The sequence below is a fragment of the Lissotriton helveticus genome, chromosome 8 (genome assembly GCF_964261635.1).
Source record: "Lissotriton helveticus chromosome 8, aLisHel1.1, whole genome shotgun sequence".
Lineage (NCBI taxonomy): Eukaryota > Metazoa > Chordata > Amphibia > Caudata > Salamandridae > Lissotriton > Lissotriton helveticus.
In genome coordinates, this window is record NC_136069.1 from 21,993,132 (window position 1) to 22,008,116 (window position 14,985).

The window sequence follows — 14,985 nt, forward strand, 5'->3', positions numbered from 1 at the left end:
GAATCAATGTATATGTAACATGAGCGCGACTCAAATGCAGGGAGAATCTGATACAGTACCACTGTTAAGTGAATCTTATGCAGTAACACCACTATTAAGAGAATCAACATATAAGTAACCTGAGCGTGACTCAAATACAGGGAGAATCTGATGCAGTGACACCACTGTTAGGAGAATTAGGGCCAGATGTAGGTAGGCTTTTACCGGGTGGTAACGGCCGAATTCGGCCGTTACCACCCGGTAAAAGCAATTTGACATGTAGGTCCCTGTAATTTACAGACTCGGTAAATTTACCGGTAGGTAAATTTACCGAGTATATAAAATACCGAGTCGGTATCATTACTGATTCCGGACAATTGGTATGTAGGTGGGACTCTTCTGAGTCCCACAAGCAGTACCACATCGGTATTTTACCATCAAATACTACTTGATGGTAAAATACCGTTTCTGGTGTGCATGCACATGTGTGCATGCACACCTATGCCATATGACAGGCAGACCTGCCCTTAGGGCAGGTATGCCTGCCACATGGCACCCGAGCCTCTTTTGGGGGTGCCAGAGGGTGTCAAAGTGACACCCCCTGCACCCTTGTGACAGTCGGTATTTTCCGATGTGGTAAATACCGACCGGTATATGCCCAATCAATCCTATGGGCTTCAAAGCCCATAGGAATGCATGGGCATTAACTGGTCGGTATTTACCACATCGGAAATTACCGACTGTTTCCGATTCGGTAATTGCACATCTGCAATTACCTACATCTCGGTATTTTTATTTTCCGACCTCTTAAATACCGAGTCGGTATGACTCGGTATTTAAGAGGTCGGTAAATAAAAATTACCTACATCTTGCCCTTAATGTATATGTAACCTGAGTTCGACTCAAATACAGGAAGAATCCAATGCAATGATACCACTGTTAAGAAAATCAATGTATATGTAACCTGTGTACGACTCAAATACAGGGAGAAACTGATGCAATGAACCCACTGTTAAGAGAATCAATTGATATGTAACCTGAGCGCGACTTAAATGCAGGGAGAATCTGATGCAGTGATACTACTGTTAAGAGACTCAAGGTATATGTAAGATGAGCGTGACTCAAATACAGGGAGAATCTGATGCAATGACACCACCTTAAAAAAAATCAATGCATATGTAACCTGAGCGCGACTCAAATGCAGGGGAAATATGATACAGTACTACTATTAAGTGAATTTGATGCAGTGACACCACTTTTAAGAGATTCAATGTATATGTAACCCGAGCGTGTCTCAAATGCAGGGAGAATCCGATGCAATGACATCCCTGTTAAGAGAATCAATGTACATGTAACCCGAGCGTGTCTCAAATACAGGGAGAGTCCGATGCAGTGACACCACTTTAAAAACAATCAATGTAAATGTAACCTGAGCGTGACTCAAATACATGAAGAATCCTATGCAGTTACACCACTTTAAAAAGAATCAATGTATATGTAACCTGAGCGTGACTCAAATACAGGGAGAATCTGATGCAGTACCACTGTTAAGTGAATTTGATGAAGTGACACCACTGTTAAGAGAATCAACGTATAAGTAACCTGAGCGTGACTCAAATACAAGGAGAATCTGATGCAGTGATAACACTGTTAAGAGAATCTGATGCAATGACACTATTAAGAGGATCAATGTATATGTAACCTGAGCTGGACTCAAATACAGTAAGAATCCAATGCAATGATACCACTGTTAAGAAAATCAATGTATATGTAACCTGTGTATGACTCAAATGCATGGAGAAACTGATGCAATGAAACCACTGTTAAGAGAATCAATGTATACGTAACCCGAGCGTGTCTCAAATATATGGAGAATCCGATGCAGTGACACCACTTTAAAAAGAATAAATGTAAATGTAACCTGAGCGTGACTCAAATGCAGGGAGAATCTGATGCAGTACCACTGTTAAGTGAATCTTATGCAGTGACACCACTATTAAGAGAATCAACGAATAAGTAACCTGAGCGTGACTCAAATACAGGAAGAATCTGATGCAGTGATACTACTGTTAAGAGAATCAACGTATAAGTAACCAGATCGTGTCTCAAATACAGGGAGATTCTGATGCAATGATACCAGTCTTAAGAGAATCAATGTACATTTAACCTGAGCGTGACTCAAATGCATGGAGAATCTGATGCAATGACACCACCGTTAAGAGAATCAATGTTTAAGTAACCTGAGCGTAACTGAAATACAGGGAGAAACTAATACAATGATACCATTGTTAAGAGAATCAATGTCTATGTAACCTGAGCGTGACTCAAATGCATGGAGAATCTGATGCAGTGACACCATTGTTAAGAGAATCAACGTTTAAGTAACCAGAGTGTGTCTCAAATACAGGGAGAATCTGATGCAATAATACCACTGTTAAGAGAATCAATGTATATGTAACCTGAGCGTGACTCAAATGCAGGAAGAATCTGATGAAATGACACCACTGTTAAGAGAATCAATGTATATGTAACATGAGCGCGACTCAAATGCAGGGAGAATCTGATACAGTACCACTGTTAAGTGAATCTTATGCAGTAACACCACTATTAAGAGAATCAACGTATAAGTAACCTGAGCGTGACTCAAATACAGGGAGAATCTGATGCAGCGATACCACTGTTAAGAGAATCAATGTATATGTAACCTGAGCGTGACTCAAATGCATGGAGAATCTGATGCAGTGACACCATCGTTAAGAGAATCAATGTATCAGTAACCTTAGCGTGACTCAAATACAGGGAGAATCTGATGCAGTGATACTACTGTTAAGAGACTCAAGGTATATGTAACCTGAGCGTGACTCAAATGCATGGAGAATCTGATGCAGTGACACCACCGTTAAGAGAATCAACGTTTAAGTAACCAGGGCGTGTCTCAAATACAGGGAGAATGTGTTGCAATAATACCACTGTTAAGAGAATCAATGTATATGTAACCTGAGCGCATCTCAAATGCAGGGAGAATCAGATGCAGTACCACTGTTAAGTGAATTTGATGCAGTGACACAACTATTAGGAGAATCAACGTTTAAGTAACCTGAGTGTGACTCAAATGCATGGAGAATCTGATGCAGTGACACCACTGTTAAGAGAATCAACGGATAAGTAACTTGAGCGTGACTCAAATACAGGGAGAAACGAATGCAATGATACCAGTGTTAAGAGAATCAATGTCTATGTAACCTGAGCGTGACTCAAATGCATGGAGAATCTGATGCAGTGACACCATTGTTAAGAGAATCAACGTTTAAGTAACCAGAGTGTGTCTCAAATACAGGGAGAATCTGATGCAATAATACCACTGTTAAGAGAATCAATGTATATGTAACCTGAGCGTGACTCAAATGCAGGAAGAATCTGATGAAATGACACCACTGTTAAGAGAATCAATGTATATGTAACATGAGCGCGACTCAAATGCAGGGAGAATCGGATACAGTACCACTGTTAAGTGAATCTTATGCAGTAACACCACTATTAAGAGAATCAACGTATAAGTAACCTGAGTGTGACTCAAGAACAGGGAGAATCTAATGCAGTGATACCACTGTTAAGAGAGTCAAGGTATATGTAATCTGAGCGTGACTCAAATGCATGGAGAATCTGATGCAGTGACACCATCGTTAAGAGAATCAATGTATAAGTAACCTTAGCGTGACTCAAATGCATGGAGAATCTGATGCAGTGACACCATCGTTAAGAGAATCAACGTATAAGCAACCTGAGCGTGACTCAAATACAGGGAGAATCTGATGCAGTGACACCACTGTTAGGAGAATCAATGTATATGTAACCTGAGCTCGACTCAAATACAGGAAGAATCCAATGCAATGATACCACTGTTAAGAAAATCAATGTATATGTAACCTGTGTACGACTCAAATACAGGGAGAAACTGATGCAATGAACCCACTGTTAAGAGAATCAATTGATATGTAACCTGAGCGCGACTTAAATGCAGGGAGAATCTGATGCAGTGATACTACTGTTAAGAGACTCAAGGTATATGTAAGATGAGCGTGACTCAAATACAGGGAGAATCTGATGCAATGACACCACCTTAAAAAAATCAATGCATATGTAACCTGAGCGCGACTCAAATGCAGGGAGAATATGATACAGTACTACTATTAAGTGAATTTGATGCAGTGACACCACTTTTAAGAGATTCAATGTATATGTAACCCGAGCGTGTCTCAAATGCAGGGAGAATCCGATGCAATGACATCCCTGTTAAGAGAATCAATGTACATGTAACCCGAGCGTGTCTCAAATACAGGGAGAGTCCGATGCAGTGACACCACTTTAAAAACAATCAATGTAAATGTAACCTGAGCGTGACTCAAATACAGGGAGAATCTGATGCAGTACCACTGTTAAGTGAATTTGATGAAGTGACACCGCTGTTAAGAGAAACAACGTATAAGTAACCTGAGCGTGACTCAAATACAGGGAGAATCTGATGCAGTGATAACACTGTTAAGAGAATCTGATGCAATGACACTACTATTAAGAGGATCAATGTATATGTAACCTGAGCTGGACTCAAATACAGTAAGAATCCAATTCAATGATACCACTGTTAAGAAAATCAATGTATATGTAACCTGTGTACGACTCAAATGCATGGAGAAACTGATGCAATGAAACCACTGTTAAGAGAATCAATGTATACGTAACCCGATCGTGTCTCAAATATATGGAGAATCCGATGCAGTGACACCACTTTAAAAAGAATAAATGTAAATGTAACCTGAGCGTGACTCAAATGCACGGAGAATCTGATGCAGTACCACTGTTAAGTGAATTTGATGAAGTGACACCACTGTTAAGAGAATCAACGTATAAGTAACCTGAGCGTGACTCAAATACAGGGAGAATCTGATGCAGTGATAACACTGTTAAGAGAATCTGATGCAATGACACTACTATTAAGAGGATCAATGTATATGTAACCTGAGCTGGACTCAAATACAGTAAGAATCCAATGCAATGATACCACTGTTAAGAAAATCAATGTATATGTAACCTGTGTACGACTCAAATGCATGGAGAAACTGATGCAATGAAACCACTGTTAAGATAATTAATGTATACGTAACCCGAGCGTGTCTCAAATATATGGAGAATCCGATGCAGTGACACCATTTTAAAAAGAATCAATGTAAATGTAACCTGAGCGTGACTCAAATGCAGGGAGAATCTGATGCAGTACCACTGTTAAGTGAATCTTATGCAGTGACACCACTATTAAGAGAATCAACGAATAAGTAACCTGAGCGTGAATCAAATACAGGAAGAATCTGATGCAGTGATACTACTGTTAAGAGAATCAACGTATAAGTAACCAGATCGTGTCTCAAATACAGGGAGATTCTGATGCAATGATACCAGTGTTAAGAGAATCAATGTACATTTAACCTGAGCGTGACTCAAATGCATGAAGAATCTGATGCAGTGACACCACCGTTAAGAGAATCAACGTTTAAGTAACCGGAGCGTTTCTCAAATACAGGGAGAATCTGATGCAATAATACCACTGTTAAGAGAATCAATGTATATGTAACCTGAGTGCGTCTCAAATGCAGGGAGTATCTCATGCAGTACCACTGTTACGTGAATTTGATGCAGTGACACCACTATTAAGAGAATCAATGTATAAGTAACCTGAGTGTGACTCAAATACAGGGAGAATCTGATGCAATGATACCAGTGTTAAGAGAATCAATGTCTATGTAACCTCAGCGTGACTCAAATGCATGGAGAATCTGATGCAGTGACACCATCGTTAAGAGAATCAATGTATAAGTAACCTTAGCGTGACTCAAATACAGGGAGAATCTGATGCAGTGACACCACTGTTAAGAGAATCAATGTATATGTAACCTGAGCGTGACTCAAATGCAGGGAGAATCTGATGCAGCGATACCACTGTTAAGAGAATCAATGTATATGTAACCTGAGCGTGACTCAAATGCATGGAGAATCTGATGCAGTGACACCATCGTTAAGAGAATCAATGTATCAGTAACCTTAGCGTGACTCAAATACAGGGAGAATCTGATGCAGTGATACTACTGTTAAGAGACTCAAGGTATATGTAACCTGAGCGTGACTCAAATGCATGGAGAATCTGATGCAGTGACACCACTGTTAAGAGAATCAACGTTTAAGTAACCAGGGCGTGTCTCAAATACAGGGAGAATGTGATGCAATAATACCACTGTTAAGAGAATCAATGTATATGTAACCTGAGCGCATCTCAAATGCAGGGAGAATCTGATGCAGTACCACTGTTAAGTGAATTTGATGCAGTGACACCACTATTAGGAGAATCAACGTATAAGTAACCTGAGTGTGACTCAAATGCATGGAGAATCTGATGCAGTGACACCACTGTTAAGAGAATCAACGGATAAGTAACTTGAGCGTGACTCAAATACAGGGAGAAACTAATGCAATGATACCAGTGTTAAGAGAATCAATGTCTATGTAACCTGAGCGTGACTCAAATGCATGGAGAATCTGATGCAGTGACACCATTGTTAAGAGAATCAACGTTTAAGTAACCAGAGTGTGTCTCAAATACAGGGAGAATCTGATGCAATAATACCACTGTTAAGAGAATCAATGTATATGTAACCTGAGCGTGACTCAAATACAGGAAGAATCTGATGAAATGACACCACTGTTAAGAGAATCAATGTATATGTAACATGAGCGCGACTCAAATGCAGGGAGAATCTGATACAGTACCACTGTTAAGTGAATCTTATGCAGTAACACCACTATTAAGAGAATCAACGTATAAGTAACCTGAGCGTGACTCAAATACAGGGAGAATCTAATGCAGTGATACCACTGTTAAGAGAGTCAAGGTATATGTAATCTGAGCGTGACTCAAATGCATGGAGAATATGATGCAGTGACACCATCGTTAAGAGAATCAATGTATAAGTAACCTTAGCGTGACTCAAATGCATGGAGAATCTGATGCAGTGACACCATCGTTAAGAGAATCAACGTATAAGCAACCTGAGCGTGACTCAAATACAGGGAGAATCTGATGCAGTGACACCACTGTTAGGAGAATCAATGTATATGTAACCTGAGCTCGACTCAAATACAGGAAGAATCCAATGCAATGATACCACTGTTAAGAAAATCAATGTATATGTAACCTGTGTACGACTCAAATACAGGGAGAAACTGATGCAATGAACCCACTGTTAAGAGAATCAATTGATATGTAACCTGAGCGCGACTTAAATGCAGGGAGAATCTGATGCAGTGATACTACTGTTAAGAGACTCAAGGTATATGTAAGATGAGCGTGACTCAAATACAGGGAGAATCTGATGCAATGACACCACCTTAAAAAAAATCAATGCATATGTAACCTGAGCGCGACTCAAATGCAGGGAGAATATGATACAGTACTACTATTAAGTGAATGTGATGCAGTGACACCACTTTTAAGAGATTCAATGTATATGTAACCCGAGCGTGTCTCAAATGCAGGGAGAATCCGATGCAATGACATCCCTGTTAAGAGAATCAATGTACATGTAACCCGAGCGTGTCTCAAATACAGGGAGAGTCCGATGCAGTGACACCACTTTAAAAACAATCAATGTAAATGTAACCTGAGCGTGACTCAAATACATGAAGAATCCTATGCAATTACACCACTTTAAAAAGAATCAATGTATATGTAACCTGAGCGTGACTCAAATACAGGGAGAATCTGATGCAGTACCACTGTTAAGTGAATTTGATGAAGTGACACCGCTTTTAAGAGAATCAACGTATAAGTAACCTGAGCGTGACTCAAATACAGGGAGAATCTGATGCAGTGATAACACTGTTAAGAGAATCTGATGCAATGACACTACTATTAAGAGGATCAATGTATATGTAACCTGAGCTGGACTCAAATACAGTAAGAATCCAATGCAATGATACCACTGTTAAGAAAATCAATGTATATGTAACCTGTGTACGACTCAAATGCATGGAGAAACTGATGCAATGAAACCACTGTTAAGAGAATCAATGTATACGTAACCCGAGCGTGTCTCAAATATATGGAGAATCCGATGCAGTGACACCACTTTAAAAAGAATAAATGTAAATGTAACCTGAGCGTGACTCAAATGCACGGAGAATCTGATGCAGTACCACTGTTAAGTGAATTTGATGAAGTGACACCACTGTTAAGAGAATCAACGTATAAGTAACCTGAGCGTGACTCAAATACAGGGAGAATCTGATGCAGTGATAACACTGTTAAGAGAATCTGATGCAATGACACTACTATTAAGAGGATCAATGTATATGTAACCTGAGCTGGACTCAAATACAGTAAGAATCCAATGCAATGATACCACTGTTAAGAAAATCAATGTATATGTAACCTGTGTACGACTCAAATGCATGGAGAAACTGATGCAATGAAACCACTGTTAAGATAATTAATGTATACGTAACCCGAGCGTGTCTCAAATATATGGAGAATCCGATGCAGTGACACCATTTTAAAAAGAATCAATGTAAATGTAACCTGAGCGTGACTCAAATGCAGGGAGAATCTGATGCAGTACCACTGTTAAGTGAATCTTATGCAGTGACACCACTATTAAGAGAATCAACGAATAAGTAACCTGAGCGTGACTCAAATACAGGAAGAATCTGATGCAGAGATACTACTGTTAAGAGAATCAACGTATAAGTAACCAGATCGTGTCTCAAATACAGGGAGATTCTGATGCAATGATACCAGTGTTAAGAGAATCAATGTACATTTAACCTGAGCGTGACTCAAATGCATGAAGAATCTGATGCAGTGACACCACCGTTAAGAGAATCAACGTTTAAGTAACCGGAGCGTTTCTCAAATACAGGGAGAATCTGATGCAATAATACCACTGTTAAGAGAATCAATGTATATGTAACCTGAGTGCGTCTCAAATGCAGGGAGAATCTCATGCAGTACCACTGTTACGTGAATTTGATGCAGTGACACCACTATTAAGAGAATCAACGTATAAGTAACCTGAGTGTGACTCAAATACAGGGAGAATCTGATGCAATGATACCAGTGTTAAGAGAATCAATGTCTATGTAACCTCAGCGTGACTCAAATGCATGGAGAATCTGATGCAGTGACACCATCGTTAAGAGAATCAATGTATAAGTAACCTTAGCGTGACTCAAATACAGGGAGAATCTGATGCAGTGACACCACTGTTAAGAGAATCAATGTATATGTAACCTGAGCGTGACTCAAATGCAGGGAGAATCTGATGCAGCGATACCCCTGTTAAGAGAATCAATGTATATGTAACCTGAGCGTGACTCAAATGCATGGAGAATCTGATGCAGTGACACCATCGTTAAGAGAATCAATGTATCAGTAACCTTAGCGTGACTCAAATACAGGGAGAATCTGATGCAGTGATACTACTGTTAAGAGACTCAAGGTATATGTAAACTGAGCGTGACTCAAATGCATGGAGAATCTGATGCAGTGACACCACCATTAAGAGAATCAACGTTTAAGTAACCAGGGCGTGTCTCAAATACAGGGAGAATGTGATGCAATAATACCACTGTTAAGAGAATCAATGTATATGTAACCTGAGCGCATCTGAAATGCAGGGAGAATCTGATGCAGTACCACTGTTAAGTGAATTTGATGCAGTGACACCACTATTAGGAGAATCAACGTATAAGTAACCTGAGTGTGACTCAAATGCATGGAGAATCTGATGCAATGATACCAGTGTTAAGAGAATCAATGTCTATGTAACCTGAGCGTGACTCAAATGCATGGAGAATCTGATGCAGTGACACCATTGTTAAGAGAATCAACGTTTAAGTAACCAGAGTGTGTCTCAAATACAGGGAGAATCTGATGCAATAATACCACTGTTAAGAGAATCAATGTATATGTAACCTGAGCGTGACTCAAATGCAGGAAGAATCTGATGAAATGACACCACTGTTAAGAGAATCAATGTATATGTAACATGAGCGCGACTCAAATGCAGGGAGAATCTGATACAGTACCACTGTTAAGTGAATCTTATGCAGTAACACCACTATTAAGAGAATCAACATATAAGTAACCTGAGCGTGACTCAAATACAGGGAGAATCTGATGCAGTGACACCACTGTTAGGAGAATTAATGTATATGTAACCTGAGTTCGACTCAAATACAGGAAGAATCCAATGCAATGATACCACTGTTAAGAAAATCAATGTATATGTAACCTGTGTACGACTCAAATACAGGGAGAAACTGATGCAATGAACCCACTGTTAAGAGAATCAATTGATATGTAACCTGAGCGCGACTTAAATGCAGGGAGAATCTGATGCAGTGATACTACTGTTAAGAGACTCAAGGTATATGTAAGATGAGCGTGACTCAAATACAGGGAGAATCTGATGCAATGACACCACCTTAAAAAAAATCAATGCATATGTAACCTGAGCGCGACTCAAATGCAGGGAGAATATGATACAGTACTACTATTAAGTGAATTTGATGCAGTGACACCACTTTTAAGAGATTCAATGTATATGTAACCCGAGCGTGTCTCGAATGCAGGGAGAATCCGATGCAATGACATCCCTGTTAAGAGAATCAATGTACATGTAACCCGAGCGTGTCTCAAATACAGGGAGAGTCCGATGCAGTGACACCACTTTAAAAACAATCAATGTAAATGTAACCTGAGCGTGACTCAAATACATGAAGAATCCTATGCAGTTACACCACTTTAAAAAGAATCAATGTATATGTAACCTGAGCGTGACTCAAATACAGGGAGAATCTGATGCAGTACCACTGTTAAGTGAATTTGATGAAGTGACACCACTGTTAAGAGAATCAACGTATAAGTAACCTGAGCGTGACTCAAATACAGGGAGAATCTGATGCAGTGATAACACTGTTAAGAGAATCTGATGCAATGACACTACTATTAAGAGGATCAATGTATATGTAACCTGAGCTGGACTCAAATACAGTAAGAATCCAATGCAATGATACCACTGTTAAGAAAATCAATGTATATGTAACCTGTGTATGACTCAAATGCATGGAGAAACTGATGCAATGAAACCACTGTTAAGAGAATCAATGTATACGTAACCCGAGCGTGTCTCAAATATATGGAGAATCCGATGCAGTGACACCACTTTAAAAAGAATAAATGTAAATGTAACCTGAGCGTGACTCAAATGCAGGGAGAATCTGATGCAGTACCACTGTTAAGTGAATCTTATGCAGTGACACCACTATTAAGAGAATCAACGAATAAGTAACCTGAGCGTGACTCAAATACAGGAAGAATCTGATGCAGTGATACTACTGTTAAGAGAATCAACGTATAAGTAACCAGATCGTGTCTCAAATACAGGGAGATTCTGATGCAATGATACCAGTCTTAAGAGAATCAATGTACATTTAACCTGAGCGTGACTCAAATGCATGGAGAATCTGATGCAATGACACCACCGTTAAGAGAATCAATGTTTAAGTAACCTGAGAGTAACTGAAATACAGGGAGAAACTAATACAATGATACCATTGTTAAGAGAATCAATGTCTATGTAACCTGAGCGTGACTCAAATGCATGGAGAATCTGATGCAGTGACACCATTGTTAAGAGAATCAACGTTTAAGTAACCAGAGTGTGTCTCAAATACAGGGAGAATCTGATGCAATAATACCACTGTTAAGAGAATCAATGTATATGTAACCTGAGCGTGACTCAAATGCAGGAAGAATCTGATGAAATGACACCACTGTTAAGAGAATCAATGTATATGTAACATGAGCGCGACTCAAATGCAGGGAGAATCTGATACAGTACCACTGTTAAGTGAATCTTATGCAGTAACACCACTATTAAGAGAATCAACGTATAAGTAACCTGAGCGTGACTCAAATGCAGGGAGAATCTGATGCAGCGATACCACTGTTAAGAGAATCAATGTATATGTAACCTGAGCGTGACTCAAATGCATGGAGAATCTGATGCAGTGACACCATCGTTAAGAGAATCAATGTATCAGTAACCTTAGCGTGACTCAAATACAGGGAGAATCTGATGCAGTGATACTACTGTTAAGAGACTCAAGGTATATGTAACCTGAGCGTGACTCAAATGCATGGAGAATCTGATGCAGTGACACCACCGTTAAGAGAATCAACGTTTAAGTAACCAGGGCGTGTCTCAAATACAGGGAGAATGTGTTGCAATAATACCACTGTTAAGAGAATCAATGTATATGTAACCTGAGCGCATCTCAAATGCAGGGAGAATCTGATGCAGTACCACTGTTAAGTGAATTTGATGCAGTGACACCACTATTAGGAGAATCAACGTTTAAGTAACCTGAGTGTGACTCAAATGCATGGAGAATCTGATGCAGTGACACCACTGTTAAGAGAATCAACGGATAAGTAACTTGAGCGTGACTCAAATACAGGGAGAAACGAATGCAATGATACCAGTGTTAAGAGAATCAATGTCTATGTAACCTGAGCGTGACTCAAATGCATGGAGAATCTGATGCAGTGACACCATTGTTAAGAGAATCAACGTTTAAGTAACCAGGGTGTGTCTCAAATACAGGGAGAATCTGATGCAATAATACCACTGTTAAGAGAATCAATGTATATGTAACCTGAGCGTGACTCAAATGCAGGAAGAATCTGATGAAATGACACCACTGTTAAGAGAATCAATGTATATGTAACATGAGCGCGACTCAAATGCAGGGAGAATCGGATACAGTACCACTGTTAAGTGAATCTTATGCAGTAACACCACTATTAAGAGAATCAACGTATAAGTAACCTGAGTGTGACTCAAGAACAGGGAGAATCTAATGCAGTGATACCACTGTTAAGAGAGTCAAGGTATATGTAATCTGAGCGTGACTCAAATGCATGGAGAATCTGATGCAGTGACACAATCGTTAAGAGAATCAATGTATAAGTAACCTTAGCGTGACTCAAATGCATGGAGAATCTGATGCAGTGACACCATCGTTAAGAGAATCAAAGTATAAGCAACCTGAGTGTGACTCAAATACAGGGAGAATCTGATGCAGTGACACCACTGTTAGGAGAATCAATGTATATGTAACCTGAGCTCGACTCAAATACAGGAAGAATCCAATGCAATGATACCACTGTTAAGAAAATCAATGTATATGTAACCTGTGTACGACTCAAATACAGGGAGAAACTGATGCAATGAACCCACTGTTAAGAGAATCAATTGATATGTAACCTGAGCCCGACTTAAATGCAGGGAGAATCTGATGCAGTGATACTACTGTTAAGAGACTCAACGTATATGTAAGATGAGCGTGACTCAAATACAGGGAGAATCTGATGCAATGACACCACCTTAAAAAAATCAATGCATATGTAACCTGAGCGCGACTCAAATGCAGGGAGAATATGATACAGTACTACTATTAAGTGAATTTGATGCAGTGACACCACTTTTAAGAGATTCAATGTATATGTAACCCGAGCGTGTCTCAAATGCAGGGAGAATCCGATGCAATGACATCCCTGTTAAGAGAATCAATGTACATGTAACCCGAGCGTGTCTCAAATACAGGGAGAGTCCGATGCAGTGACACCACTTTAAAAACAATCAATGTAAATGTAACCTGAGCGTGACTCAAATACAGGGAGAATCTGATGCAGTACCACTGTTAAGTGAATTTGATGAAGTGACACCGCTGTTAAGAGAATCAACGTATAAGTAACCTGAGCGTGACTCAAATACAGGGAGAATCTGATGCAGTGATAACACTGTTAAGAGAATCTGATGCAATGACACTACTATTAAGAGGATCAATGTATATGTAACCTGAGCTGGACTCAAATACAGTAAGAATCCAATTCAATGATACCACTGTTAAGAAAATCAATGTATATGTAACCTGTGTACGACTCAAATGCATGGAGAAACTGATGCAATGAAACCACTGTTAAGAGAATCAATGTATACGTAACCCGATCGTGTCTCAAATATATGGAGAATCCGATGCAGTGACACCACTTTAAAAAGAATAAATGTAAATGTAACCTGAGCGTGACTCAAATGCACGGAGAATCTGATGCAGTACCACTGTTAAGTGAATTTGATGAAGTGACACCACTGTTAAGAGAATCAACGTATAAGTAACCTGAGCGTGACTCAAATACAGGGAGAATCTGATGCAGTGATAACACTGTTAAGAGAATCTGATGCAATGACACTACTATTAAGAGGATCAATGTATATGTAACCTGAGCTGGACTCAAATACAGTAAGAATCCAATGCAATGATACCACTGTTAAGAAAATCAATGTATATGTAACCTGTGTACGACTCAAATGCATGGAGAAACTGATGCAATGAAACCACTGTTAAGATAATTAATGTATACGTAACCCGAGCGTGTCTCAAATATATGGAGAATCCGATGCAGTGACACCATTTTAAAAAGAATCAATGTAAATGTAACCTGAGCGTGACTCAAATGCAGGGAGAATCTGATGCAGTACCACTGTTAAGTGAATCTTATGCAGTGACACCACTATTAAGAGAATCAACGAATAAGTAACCTGAGCGTGAATCAAATACAGGAAGAATCTGATGCAGTGATACTACTGTTAAGAGAATCAACGTATAAGTAACCAGATCGTGTCTCAAATACAGGGAGATTCTGATGCAATGATACCAGTGTTAAGAGAATCAATGTACATTTAACCTGAGCGTGACTCAAATGCATGAAGAATCTGATGCAGTGACACCACCGTTAAGAGAATCAACGTTTAAGTAACCGGAGCGTTTCTCAAATACAGGGAGAATCTGATGCAATAATACCACTGTTAAGAGAATCAATGTATATGTAACCTG